Here is a 14,051-nt window from a genome sequence, read left to right as displayed (position 1 = left end):
AGACATATCTAAAAGAATATCACTAAAGCTAATCTGAAAGAGATTACTATCTATGTTTTCTTCTAGAAGTTATGTGGCTTTAGGACACACATTTAGTTTTTTATTCAATTTTATTTCTGCATATGGCGTTAAAAAAAAGTGGTCCAGTCTCATTCATTTGCATGTAGCGGTTGAATTTTCCCAGTACTATTTATTGAAGAAACTGTCTTTTCCTCCATTACATATTCTTGCCTCCTTTGTCGTATACTAACTGACCATATAAGCACGGTGTTATTTCTAAGCTTTCTATTCTATTCATCAGTGTGTCTGTTTTTATGCCACTACCACCCTGTTTTGACTTTCATAGCTTTGTAGTAGATCTTGAAATCTGAGACTGTGATACTTCCAGCTTCATTCTTCTTTCTCAAAATTGCTTTGGTTGTTTTGGATCTTTTGTTGTTCCACACAAGCTTAGGATTCTTTGTTCTAGTTCTGTGAAAAATGCTGTTGGTATTTAAATATTAACTATTCCAATCTATGAGCATGGTTTGTCTTTCCATTTGTTTGTGTCATCTTCAATTTCTTTCATCAGTGTTTTATAGTTTTCAAATTACAAGTCTTTCTCCTCCTTGATTAAGTTTATTCCTACTTAGTTCATTCTTTGGTGTAATTGTAAATGGAATTGTTTTCTTAATATATCTTTTGGCTACTTTTTTATTAGTGTATAAAACACAACCAATTTCTGTACATTAATTTTGTATCTTGTAACTTTACTGCATTCACTTATTAGTTCTAATAGTCTAAGTTTTTAGGTGGAATCTTTAGGGTTTTCCATGTATAGTATCACATTATCAACAAATAATGATAGTTCAACTTCTTCCTTATCAATATAAATGGATTTCATTTCTTTTTCTTGTCTGATTGTTGCAGCCAGGACTTCCATTACTATGTTGAACAAAAGTGGCAAGGGTGAACATCCTTGTCTTGTTCCTGATCTTAGGAGAAAAGCCATTAGTTTTTTACCATTGAGTATAATGTTAGCTGTGGATTTGTCATATATGGCCTTTATTATGTTGAGCTTTGTTCCTTCTAAACCCACTTTGTTGAGAGTTTTTATCATGAACAAATGTTGAATTCTGTCAAATATTCTTCTGCATCTATTGAGATGATCATATGATTTTTATACTTCATTTTGTTAATGTGGTGTATCACGTTGGTTGATTTGTGAATACTGAACCATCCTTGCATCTCTAGAATAAATACCACTTGATCATGATGAAAGATCCTTTTAATATATTGCTGGATAGCATTTACTAATATTTTATTGAGGATTTTTGCATCTATATTCACCAAGGATATTGGCCTGTAGTTTTCTTTTTTTGCAGTATCCTTATCTGGTTTTGGTATTGGGGTAATGCTGGCCTCATAGAATGTATTTGGAAGCTTTACTTTCTCTTCAATTTTTGGAACAGTTTGAGGAGAATAAGGATTAACTCTTCTTTAAATGTTTATAGAATACAGGGTTCCTGGGTGGCTCAATTGGTTAAGGCCCCAACTCTTGATTTCAGCTCAGGTTCTGATCTCATGGTCTTGAGATCAAGCCCCCCAACAGGCTGGTTGGGCTCCCTACTAAGCCTGGAACCTGCTTAAAATTTTTCTCCTTTTATTTATTTATTTATTTTTTAACATTTATTTATTTTTGAGAGACAGAGAGTGACAGTGAATGAGCAGAGGAGGGGCAGAGAGAGAGGCAGAAACAGAATCCAAAGCAGGCTCCAGGCTCTGAGCTGTCAGTGCAGAGCCCGATGCAGGGCTCGAACCCACAAACCGTGAGACCATGACCTGGGCCGAAGTCAGATGCTTAACCAGCTGAGCCACCCAGGCACCCATACTTCTCCTTTTCTCTCTGCCCCTGCCCCACTTGTGCTTGATCTCTCTCTCTCACACACTCTCAAAAAAGTTTTTTTAATAAAAAAATGTTCGTAGAATTCATGTGTGAAGCCATCTGGTCCTAGATTTTTGTTTGTTGGGAGTTTTATTATTATTGATCAATTTTGTTACTAGTTATTTTTCTGTCCAGATTTCCTATTTCTTCCTGATTTGGTATTGGAAGATTGTATGTTCCTAGGAATGTATCCATTTCTTTTAGGTTATCCAACTTGTTGACATGTAATTTTCCATAGTATTTTCTTATAATCCTTTGTATTTCTGTGGTGTTGATTGTTACTTCTCTTTCATTTCTGATTTTATTTGGATCCTCTCTTTCTTTCTTTTGGTGAGTCTGCGCTAGAGGTTTATCAATTTTGTGTATCTTTCTAAAGAACCAGCTTTTGATTTTATGGATTTTGGTCTCTGTTTCATTTATTTCTGCTCTTATCCTTATTATTTTCCTCCTTCTACTAACTGGGCTTTGTTCTTTTCATTCTAGTTCCTTTAAATGTAAGTTTAAATTGTTTATTTTTAAAAATTTTAATTCCAGTATAGTTAACATGCAGTGTTGTATTAGTTGTAATATAGGTGTACAATATAGTGATTCGACAGTTCCATCCATTACCCAGTCCTCATCACAACTAGTGCACTTCCTAATCTCCTATCACCTACTTCACCCATTGCCCTACCCCCTTCCCCTCTGGTAACCAACAGTTTGTTCTCAACAGTTAAGAGTCTGCTTCTTTTTCTCCTTCTTTCTTTGTTGTTATTTTTCCCCTTTGCTCATTTGTGTCATTTCTTAAATTCCACATATGAGTCTAATCATACCATATTTGGCTTACTCTGACTAATTTATTTTACTTAGCCTTATACCCTCTAGGCCCATCCATGTTGTTGCAACTGGCAAGATTTCATTCTGTTTTATGGCTGAATATATTCCTATATTATGCTTCCATAATTTGGCCATTGTAAATAATGCTGCTATAAACATAGGGATGCAATGTATCCCTTTGAATAACTGTTTTTGTATTTTGGGGATAAATACCCAGTAGCACAATTACTGGATCAGAGAGTAGTTCTATTTTTAACTTTAAAAAAAAAATTTTAATATGAGAGTGAGAGAGCACACAAGTGGGGCAATGAGGAGAGGGGAAGAGGGAGGGAGGGAGGGAGGGAGGGACGGAGGGAGAGAGAGAGAGAGAGAGAGAGAGAGAGAGAGAGAGAGAGAGAGAGAAATTAAACCCATCTCCACACTCAGCATGAAGTCTGATGCAGGGCTCAATCCTAGCTGGGATCATGACCTGAGCTGAAATCAAGAGCCAAATGCTCAACCAACTGGGCCACTCAGGCAGCCATGTTTTTGAGAGACATCCATACTGTTTTACAAAGTGGCTATACCAGTTTGCATTCCCATCAAGAGTACAAGAGGGTTCCTTTCTCTCCACACCCCCCTCTATCAGCACTTGTTTTGTATTTCAAGTTCTTGTTAACACTTGTTTCGTGTGTGTGTGTGTGTGTGTGTGTGTGTGTGTGTGTAAGACATTCTGAGAAGTGTGAGGTGATATTTCATTATAGTTTTGCTTCACATTTCCTTGATGATAAGTGATGTTGGGTATCTTTTCATGTGTCTGTTGACCATTGCATGTCTTCTCTGCAGAAATGTCTGTTCATATTTTCTACCCATTTTAAATTGGATTGTTTTTATATTTTAAAACTTTTGTTTTAAATTCTTTACATATTTTAGGTACTACCCCTTATTTGCAAATATTTTCTCCCATTCCATTGGTTGCCTTTTAGTTTTATTGTTTCCTTTGCTGTGCAGAAGCTTTTATTTTTTTATACAGTCTGAATAGTTAATTTTTGCTTTTATTTCACTTGCCTCAAGAGACATATCCAGCAAAAGGTTGCTATGGCCAATGTCAGAGACCTTACTGTCTGTGCTCTCTTCTAGGATTTTTATGACTTCAGGTCTCACATTTAGGTCTTTAATCCATTTTGAATTTATTTTGGTGTGTGGTGTGAGAAAGTGGTCTAGTTTCATTCTCTTACATGTAGCTAACCAGTTTCCCCAATACCATTTGTTGAAGACTGTCTTTTTCCTATTGCATATTCTTTCCTGCTTTGCGAAAGATTAACTGACCCTATAATTATGGATTTATTTTGGGGTTTTCTACTCTGTTCCATTTATCTATGTGCCTATTTTTGTGCCAGTACAACACTGTTTTGATTACTATAGTTTTGTAACATAACTTGAAGTCTGGAATTGTGATATCTCCAGCTTTGCTTTTCTTCCTCAAAATTGCTTTGGCAATTTGGGGTCTTTTGTGATTCCATACACGTTTTAGGCTAAAAAAATAAACCCTTTTAATTATACATTTGTGATTCTGGTCATCTGTGGGGGGAAAATCCCCTTCCTCCCTCCCAACCCCAACTACATGGGTGCAATATGACATCGTGGTCTGGCTGTTGGTGAAAGGGTGAAGGTGAGTGCAGGGCTAGCCCATGAGTCTGCACCAGTCTGCACTCTTCTCTTTAGGAAAGGGAGCTCAGACTATGATTGTATTTGCATTGCTTCAGAGCCTGCTGAAGCCCTCATACAGGGACAGAGTACTCTGATTGGTGGAGCAGTCACGGAACTGTTTGATCTCATAGGCCCAGGGCCCCATCTGTGGGCTAGGGGAGAGTGGGTGGGTGCCTGCTGAGCGGCCAGCTGGGTGGGCTCTGAGCCTCCCCCACTGAAAGCTCCAGTCAGGGTGCTACCCACAGCGTGTCCCACAACTGAGCCTATTAGCCATGATCACTATCTGCTCCATCAGGCCAGGGTGCGATGAGCAGGTGTGTGGGCAGGTGAACAAGGGTGAGACGGTGCATCTGACTGGGCAGCCATACTGGGGCTCCTCTGCGCCCTGGCGATGGTGGTGGGACTTAGCCAAATGGAGTCAGAGAGTGCAACAGTAGTAGGGGTTCTCAAATTTTAGGATTTTTTGTTCTACTTCTGTGAAAAATGCTGGTAGTATTTTCATTGGGATTGGATTAAATGTTTACACTGTTTTGGTTAGTATAGGCATTTTAGTAATATTTGTTCTACCAATCCATGAGCATAGAATATCTTTCTATTTCTTCATGTCATTAAATTATTTGAGATTTTTCATATTTCTTGAGGTACGTCTATATTGCTATACATTTCCTTCTTGGCCCTGCTTTCACTGCATCCCAAAGATTTTGGACTGTTGTATTTTCACTTTCATTTATCTCCATTTATTTTTTTATTTCCTCTCATTTCTGTGTTGACTCATTGGCTGTTGAGTAGCATGGTGTTTAGACTTGACATGTACGTGTTTTTTTCCAGCTTTTTTCTTGTAACTGATTTCTAGTTTCATACCAATATGGTTGAAAAGGATGCTTGATCTGATTTTCAGTCTTCTTAAGTTGATTAAGGCTTATTTTGTGGCCTAACATGTGATCTATCCTGGAGAATGTTCCATGTGCACTTGAAAAAAATGTGTATTTTGTTGGTTTGGGATGGAATGTTCTGTGTATATCTGTTAAATCCATCTGGTCTACTGTGTTGTTCAAAACTAATGTTTCCTGGGGTGCCTGGGTGGCAGTTTCTTAAGCATTTGTCTCTTGATTTCAGCTCAGGTCATGATCTCACAGTTATGTAATAGAGCCCTGCATCTGGCTCCATGCTGACAGCATGGGGCCCCTGCTTAGGCCTCTCTCTGCCTTTCCTCCACTAATGCACACACATAGTCTCTCAAAATAAATAAACTTGAAAAAAAAACCATTTCCTTATTTGATTTTCTGCCTTAAATCCACTGATTTAAGTGGGGTGTTTAAAGTCCCCTACTATTATTGTATTAGTGTCAGCTTCTCCCTTCATGTTTGTTAACATCTGCATTATGTATTTAGGTGCCCCAAGGTTAGGTGCATAGATATTACAAGTGTTGTACTTTAGTTGGATTGATCCCTTTATCATTATATAATGCCTTTTTGTCTCTTGTATCTTGTTAGTCTTTGTTTTAAAGTCTATTTTGAGTGACAGTTAATTTTTAAGCTATAGTTTGTATAAAATGGAGAGTAAATATTCCATTGATAAAAAATGGATTCCAGCTAGGGTGCCTAAGTGGCTCAATTGCTTAAGCATCTAACTTTTGGTTTGGCTTGGGTCATGATCTCACAGTTTGGGAGATTGAGGCCCTGAGCTGTCAGTGAAGACCCTGCTTGGGATTCTCTCTCTCCCCCTCTCTCTAACCCTCCCCTACTCGTGCTCATTCTCTCTTTCTCAAAATAAATAAATGAACATGTTAAATTTTTTATGGAGAGAGAGAGCACAAGCAAGAGAGGGAAGAAAGGGAGAGAGAGAAAATACCAAGCAGGCTCTGAACTGTCAGCGAGGAACCTGATATGGGACTCAGATTCATGAACTGTGCTATACTGACCTGAGCCGAAGCCAAGAGCCAGACACTTAACTGACTAAGCCACCAAGCACCTCTATATCATTTTTTTAATGGATCTGAAGAAACATGTCACTCAATGATAACAGCAAAATTAACTGACCTTCAACCTCTATGTAGTTAGAGAAGTAAAAGGAGTACTTGTTTGTCAATAAACAGTTATCAAAACCATACAAATAATACACCCTGAACAAGCCAAATAGCTGATATTTGGCTTCTAGGTAACTCTTGCAGATTTAAAGGCTTAAACAAAGAGGGTGTAAATATTCATTACTATATTGAGGATGAATTTCCTGGGTTCTTTATGTCTTTATTACTGCACTTAGTTGCTAGGACCCTTTTCACTTAAGAACCAAAACTTGACCTTCTATGTAAGCTTTGCAATTTATAGATTTCAACTAGTCAATCCAGAGGTTTGCCCCTCTCTTCTCTCTTTCCTTCTCTTCTTCTGGGGCTATACACATTATACTGACCTCAGAGACACTGGGCCCAGGATCTGCTGGGATGCACAATTACCTCTAACCTTTGGTTGTCAACTCCTTTCCCTGCTACCCTGGGTCTGCATTCATCTCTATTAACCTCATCCTGACCACAAGTCCCCTCCCCTTCTGTCATACCGTTCAGCCACTATGTGTTGCTTTGAGGAGCTCAGGAAACAATGGTTGGATGCTCACTATCCCGGAAGGTGGGTAGGAACATCTCAGTCACTCTGCCTCAGATGTGTGCGGACCAGGGGTCTTCTTAAGGCCTGCTGGAAGCAAGGTGAAGATCTTCTCTGCTCTAAAGTCCTTACTGTCTTCCTCCGGAAATGTCCTGTCCTCTCATCTAACTCAGAAGAATGAATAGAGGGTATAATCCCTTTCTTAGGCACCCACCAGTATCTAAATTATAGTCACATGTACTCAGATTCTCTCCTTCTTCCAGAAGGTTGAACTTTTGTCTCCTTCTAGTGGACAACTTCATACCTCCTAACTCTTTGGCTTATGGTGTAAACAATCCGCCCTGAGTTCTCCAAGCTCTGACTGTTTTAGAATTTTAAAACCCATGCTTTCTCTTTTGAGAAACCTGCCTTTATAATAAAAAGCCTATTGTTTTGGCTTTGATTTCATTTTATTATTTTTAGCTTTGATTTTAAAATCCCATTCAGATTTTCTCTGGAGATCTTAAAATTTTGTAGAAATTGACTGGAAAGTGTCAGAACAAAAAGTCACTTACTTGAAGATGAAAAACAAACAAAAAACTCATTCAGAAACTTAGTTGTCTTGTTTGTTCCCGGCTATGTTTACACTCATCCGTGAGCTATGAATGTATTGATTTAGTGGGTAAAGGGGAAGGCCACGTGGTGGGAGAAGAGAACCAAAGTGCCTATGAAGAAGAGAAACATTATCTCCAAACTGTATCCCACTACATGGATCAGGAAGTATTTCTTAGTGAACATGGGATAAATGGTAATGGGGTGATACAAGCCCCCTAGTGGGCACTTGAAAACGTGCAGGACGTGTTTAGTCCTCACGGTGACTAGGAATTTAGGGGCATTTGGTGGGTGGAGGGTAGGGATGGTATACAGCCTGCAAAGTTCAGGACAGTTCCATATGAAATGCTAATAGCTCCCAGTTGGAAAACACCAAAGACAAAGACATTCTTGTTTTCTGTTAGGCTTTTTCAGCCCCTGACCCCATCCATGTTACTATCTAGTACAGCTCCAATGGCCCTCCTTTTAGGCATCAGCCCCCCTACCCCCGCTTACTTACTTCTCAAGCCTGGATCTTTTCCTCTTCACAGTTCCAGGGGACTAGCCTGCCTCCCCATACAGTCTTCGAATGTCTCCAGCTGGAGCTGGAGGAGGAAGGTACTCTATCAGGAGGTATTATTTAGGTGTCCCATCCCTTAACCTCAGGTTCCTCTTCTGTCCTAAAGTACCCATGGAGTGGCTTAAGGACTTGACTTGGACTTGCTTAGCAACTTTTCTATAGGAGAAATACATACCAGTTCTCTTGCTTCCCATTATTGTTCCTATCATTTCTACATGCAAGAGAAAGTGTGAAAGATCCACACTTTAATCCTGTCACTAACTCTAAGACTTTGGGCTAGTTTTTGAGCCTTCTAGGCACCTAAATTTTCTTATTTGCAAAAAAGAAGAAATTGGGCTGGATGATCTCTGAGGGCACTTTAGGTCTGTGCTTCTATGAAAAAAAATAGCATTTTTCCTGATTCTGGCATATATCACCTTTCTTCCTTCACTTACATCGTTTACTGTTTTTGCTCATAATTTAGAAGTCAATGGGATCTTTAGCAAAGAAAATGGTAATAATAAGATTAGATTTTCATGCCATTTTGAGGCATGGGTTAGTTAGTTATTGAGGTACACGTAGTAAAAAGAAATACATTCTAAATTATTATTGTTTTCTATAAAGAATCTCCCATCTGTCCTTGTTTTAGTAATACATTTAGGAAATATTTATTAATCATCTATTGTGCCCCAGGCATAGTATAGATAGAATAGTGCTGAAAATCTAACAGTGAACAAAAGAAACTCACTGCTTTTATAGAGTGTATGTTCTAGATCATCAGTTCTCAAAGTGATCAGATCCCTTGGACCTCAGAGGGTCCAAGAGGTCAAAACATTTTTTTTAAATAATACTAAGGCATTATTTGACTTTCCCAGTGTGTTCACATTTGGACTGATGGTATGAAAACAATGGTAGGTTAAATTGCAAGTGCCTTGGGGAACCTGTGTGGCTCAGTCCGTTAGTCATCCGACTCTTGATTTTAGCTCAAGTCATGGCCTCAAGGTGGTGAGATCAAGCCCTGCATCAGGCTCTGCACTGGGGCATGGAGGCTGCTTAAGATTCTCTCTCTCTCCAAGAAACACAAACAAACAAAAACAAAAAAACAGCTAAAGTGTGGAAGCAACTCATGTGTTTATTGACAGATGAATGGATAAGCAAAATGTGATAGATGTATACAGTGGAATATTCCTTGGCCTTAAACAGAAGAAAGTTTTGACATGCTATAACGTGGATGAACATGGAGGATATTACTCTAAGTAAAATAAGACAGTCACACACACAAAAAGGAGAAGAGCAGAGTAAAAGCAGAGTGGAAGACAATAGAATGGTGGGTGCCAGCAGCTGGGTGAGGGGGAGAGTAGAATGGGGAGTTACTGTATAATGGGCACAGGGTTTCATGTTACAAGGTGAAGTTATGGGGATAGTTTGAGGTGATGGTTGTACAACACTATGAAAGTATTTAGTACCACTGAACTGAACCTTAAAGATTGTTAAGATAGTAAATTTTATGTTATGTGAATTTTAACACAATAAAAATATTTGGGAAAAAAAAGAGAGAATGAGGTAACTCTGTGAGCATACACTGAGGAAAGGCCATGTAAAAACATAGTGACAGGGTAACCACCTGCAAGTGAGGAAGACAGCCCTCACAAGAAATTAAACCAGCTAGAACCTTGATCTTGGACTGCTGGCATCTAGAACTGTGAGAAAATAAACTTCTGGGGTTTTTTTTTTTGACAGGGAAAAAATGTTTTTTAATTATGTACTCAATCCATTTGGTGTATTTCAAAAGGTGCAATACTTTTCTTCATTTATCAGTGAAAGAAGTTAGAAATTAACTTCAAAAAAAATCAGCAAATGGCAAACAGATTTCCTTGAAAGTCACAGTCATATCTAGAGTGCATCCTAGAAAAGAGGAGGGGCGAGACAGGTCCCACCCACTGTCATGAGTTTCAGCAAGTACTAGACCTACTCAAGGGTGGAGAGAAAAGGCAACTTTCAAAAAGGAGTATGTTATTCAGTGAGGCATTTGCTATACTCCTTCCTAAGAGCGCCAGGTGGGGGACAAGTGTTCTAAACTAGATCTAGGAAGTGGAATGTGGACTCAATCCTCCTCCTCCCCTTAAGGGCTGTCCAATGGTTACTGAATTTTCAAAACATGACTAAATAAAAACAAACCCCACACACACTCCCCCCGCCCAAAAAAAACAAAACCGAAAAACTAAAACAAAAACAAAACCCTAAATGTCCCAGATTATTCTCCAGAGCGGATGGAGCCCCGGGAGCAGCTTCAACACCCACATTAGTCTGTTACAGAGTCATCACAAGCATGCCTTGCTTTTAAACAAAAACAAAACAAAGGAAAAAAAATTGTTTTTGAAATGACAAAACAAAAACTAGTACTAACCACCTTTCTGACAATACACGATTACTCAAGTTAACGAGTACTGAAAGGGGGAAGGGGCTGTCTCACACGAGTGCATGTGACTAGGTGCAGGGCATTTGTCATTATTGCAAAAACGAATTTTAATTTTTAACCTTTAGTTTGATTTAACATTGCTTTTAGTGCGGTGCTGACCCCAGCTGTGTGGAAGGGCTCTGGCGATGTTCATAGCAGCGACACCTGCAGGTCTTCTTCGGTTCTGGAGGCTCCAGGGCAGCCAATATTGCTTCATCAAATACATTCTTTAGGCCTTTCTGTGTGAGTGCAGAGCACTCCACGTTCGTGACCGCCTTCAGGTCACGGGCCAGCTTCTCGGCAGTCTCTGGAGTGATCGGCTTCTGTTTGCTCTTGGCAAGTTTCTCAGTCATAAAGGGGTCATCTCGGAGATCAATTTGGGTCCCAACAAGCAAGAAAGGAGTCTTTGGACAGTGGTGAGTTAACTCAGGCACCCACTTCTCCTTCACATTTTCAAATGAGGATGGAGAGACCACTGAAAAACAGACTAGAAATGCATCTGTTTGTGGATAACTCAGCGGTCGTAATCTGTCATAATCCTCTTGCCCTGCAGTATCAAAAAGTCCAAGAGTATATGGCTCTCCACCAATCATAACTGTGACTGCATAGTTGTCAAAAACAGTCGGTACATACTGCGATAGAAATTTGTTTGTTGTGTAGAATATCAGGAGACATGTTTTACCAACGGCACCATCACCCACAACAACACACTTAATTGTCTGCATTGCTGAAACAGTTTTGTATCCACTTTAAATATTTCAAGTTCAATGATGACCTCAGCTTCTCCGCCGGGGCATTGGCCAAACTTCTGGTTTTTAACATCCCTACCCCAAATCAATAGCTATTGAGCTCTTACTATATCAGTCCTTTTATTATTCTCTTTTTACAAAAGGGGAAAGTGAAGTACAAACTTTCCCAATGTTCATATTTACTCCTTCTTTGCTTGTTTAGTACATTGGAGAATGTCCCCAGGTTATTGAAAAGTCCTTTGATAGCATTATATATTCATTTGGGAAAAAAATAATTACTTCAATAATACTGAAGACAATATGATACTTAATGTTTTAAATTTATTTTTGAGGAAGTATGAACAGGGTAGGGGCAGAGAGAGAGGGACAAAGGATCCAAAGTGAGCTCTGCACAGTCAGCAGTGAGCCTGATACGTGCATGAGATCATGGTCTGAGCTGAAGTCAGATGCTCAACAGACTGAGCCACCCATGCACCCCGATAATACTGAAGACTTTTAAACTGAAGATAACCTTGATCATGCTTCTCTGGTTCTATTATTTCACTGGAATTTTATTTACTAACTGTAGTTATCTCAATATTGTCACATTTCTGTAAGTTGTCATTTTTTAAAATTTCCATTTTTTTCTCAGATTACTTAATTGTCTGATGATTCACTTTACTTGGTTCTTTTCTTCATCACCAGCAATATGTTTCCCAATATTCTTTCTATCTTTGTAACAAAATCCTTTTAAAAAGTCTCCTTTACTCCTTTTCCAGGACTGTTTTTTCTACCTCAGGCTTGAATTATCTCATGCCTGAATTCTTTTAAATTTATCTTGCAACTGATTTCAGACTAATTTCCCAGTGTTCCATAAATGTGAATTATTTGTCTTTCTTTAAATATTTTTTTAAAAATTTATTTCTTTTAGAGAGAGGGAGAAACAGAGTGTGAGCAGGGGAGGGCAGAGAGAGATGGAGACACAGAATCTGAAGCAGGCTCCACACTCCATGCTGTCAGCCCAGAGTCCAACATGGGGCTGGAACTCACAAACTGTGATATCATGACCTGAGCTGAAGCTGGCCACTTAAACAACTGAGCCACCCAAGCATCCCGAATTATTTTTCTTTAAAAAGTAAGTACACACACGATCTTTTTTATTGCCTTCAGAGTCAAGGAAGTTTCCCTTGTATTGCATTCCAGTTTTACATGATTTGGACTTATTTTACACTCTTGATTTTATTTGCCATTGTTACTCAACTTCAATAAGAAATAATTTTCTGTGAGGACAGCTTTCTTTGTTCTCTCCCCGCGTTCATTTTCACCCTTTTGCTTGTTTGCTCGTCTCTTCTCCTGAAAAAAATACCATTCCCCTTATCTGATCACATCCTATATACTACCCATTCTTTAAGACTTGGTTCAAGTCCTATCACCTTCCTGAATGTCTATCCACTCATCTTAGCCATTTAAATGAACCTACAATGCAATTTTTAGAAGAGACCGTAATTAAGAACTGACTGAAGTGGGAGGATGGAGATGATGGCAAAATAGGGGGATACTGACCTTACCTCCTCTCACAGACTCACCGAGGCTACAATTACATGTAACGCGAATCACTTGGAAAACCACCTAAAAGAATGATATAACAGCTCTACTACAGATAAAAATATAAAGAAAAACCCACATTGAGAAGGGTATGAGAGGCAGAGATGGGGTCAGGATCCACACCTCTAGGACAGCAACCCCCCAGTGGGAGGGTATTATAGACACAGAGCCTCCAAGAGGATCAGGGGATCAAGTCCCAAATCAGGCTCCTCCTCAGCCTGGAATCTGTACCTGGAGGATAATCCTTCATAATATCTGGCTTTAAAAATCAGTGGGCTTCACTCCAGGAGACCTATAGGGAGCTGAGACTGCATCCCTTTTTTTTTTTAAGTTTATTTATTTATTTTGGGGGTGGGGCACAGAGAGAGGGAGAGAGGGAATCCTAACCAGGCCCTGCACTGCCAGTGGAGAGCCAGACATGAGGCTCAAACCCACCAACCATGAAATAATGACCTGAGCTTAACCAACTGAGCCATCGAGGCACCCCTGTATTCCTTTTTTTTTGAAGTTTATTTATTTATTTTGAGAGAGAGTGCACACATACGCATGTGAGTGAGGAAGGGGCAGAGGGAGAGAGAATCCTAGACAGGCTCAGTGCTGAGTGCTGTCAGTGCAGAGCCCAAGGAGGGGCTTGATCCCATGAACTGTGAGATCATGACCTGAGCTGAAATCAAGAGTCAGACTTTAACTGAAGATGGAACCACCCATGTGCCCCAAGACTCTATTCCTATTAAAGGGCCAGTACACATATCACTGGCTCTGAGACCCAGCACAGAGGCAGAAGTTTGAAAAATGCATGAGTTATATGTGACGAGATTTAAGTACTAGTTTTTAGGCTTGTGGTAAAGTGACAGAAATTTGTACAAAGTTTCTCCAGGAATAGAAGTGCTGGTAGGAACTAGTTTTACTGCTCTTCTTTAGCCTAGCTAGCCAAAGCCTTGTGGGAGCCAGTTCTGACACTCTCCATCTACCTTTAGAACACCTCTCTTTTACCCTGGAGTTCCCCTGTGGTCCAGTCCCATTCATCCCAGTGACCATGGCAGGCTTCCTTCCTAAGCAGCTCCTACCATGCCACACAGGGCAGACAGCTTTGGTCAGGACTGGT

General features: G+C 39.6%; 1 pseudogene; it reads right to left on the bottom strand.

Moving 5' to 3' along the window:
• Positions 1-10,717: 10,717 nt before the first annotated feature.
• Positions 10,718-11,408, bottom strand: LOC115301158 (annotated as a pseudogene).
• Between the last annotated feature and the right edge of the window lie 2,643 nt (positions 11,409-14,051).

The sequence above is a fragment of the Suricata suricatta genome, chromosome 1 (assembly GCF_006229205.1).
Source record: "Suricata suricatta isolate VVHF042 chromosome 1, meerkat_22Aug2017_6uvM2_HiC, whole genome shotgun sequence".
Lineage (NCBI taxonomy): Eukaryota > Metazoa > Chordata > Mammalia > Carnivora > Herpestidae > Suricata > Suricata suricatta.
Note: the sequence above shows the minus strand (reverse complement) of the source record. Positions and strands in the feature narration are given on the sequence as shown.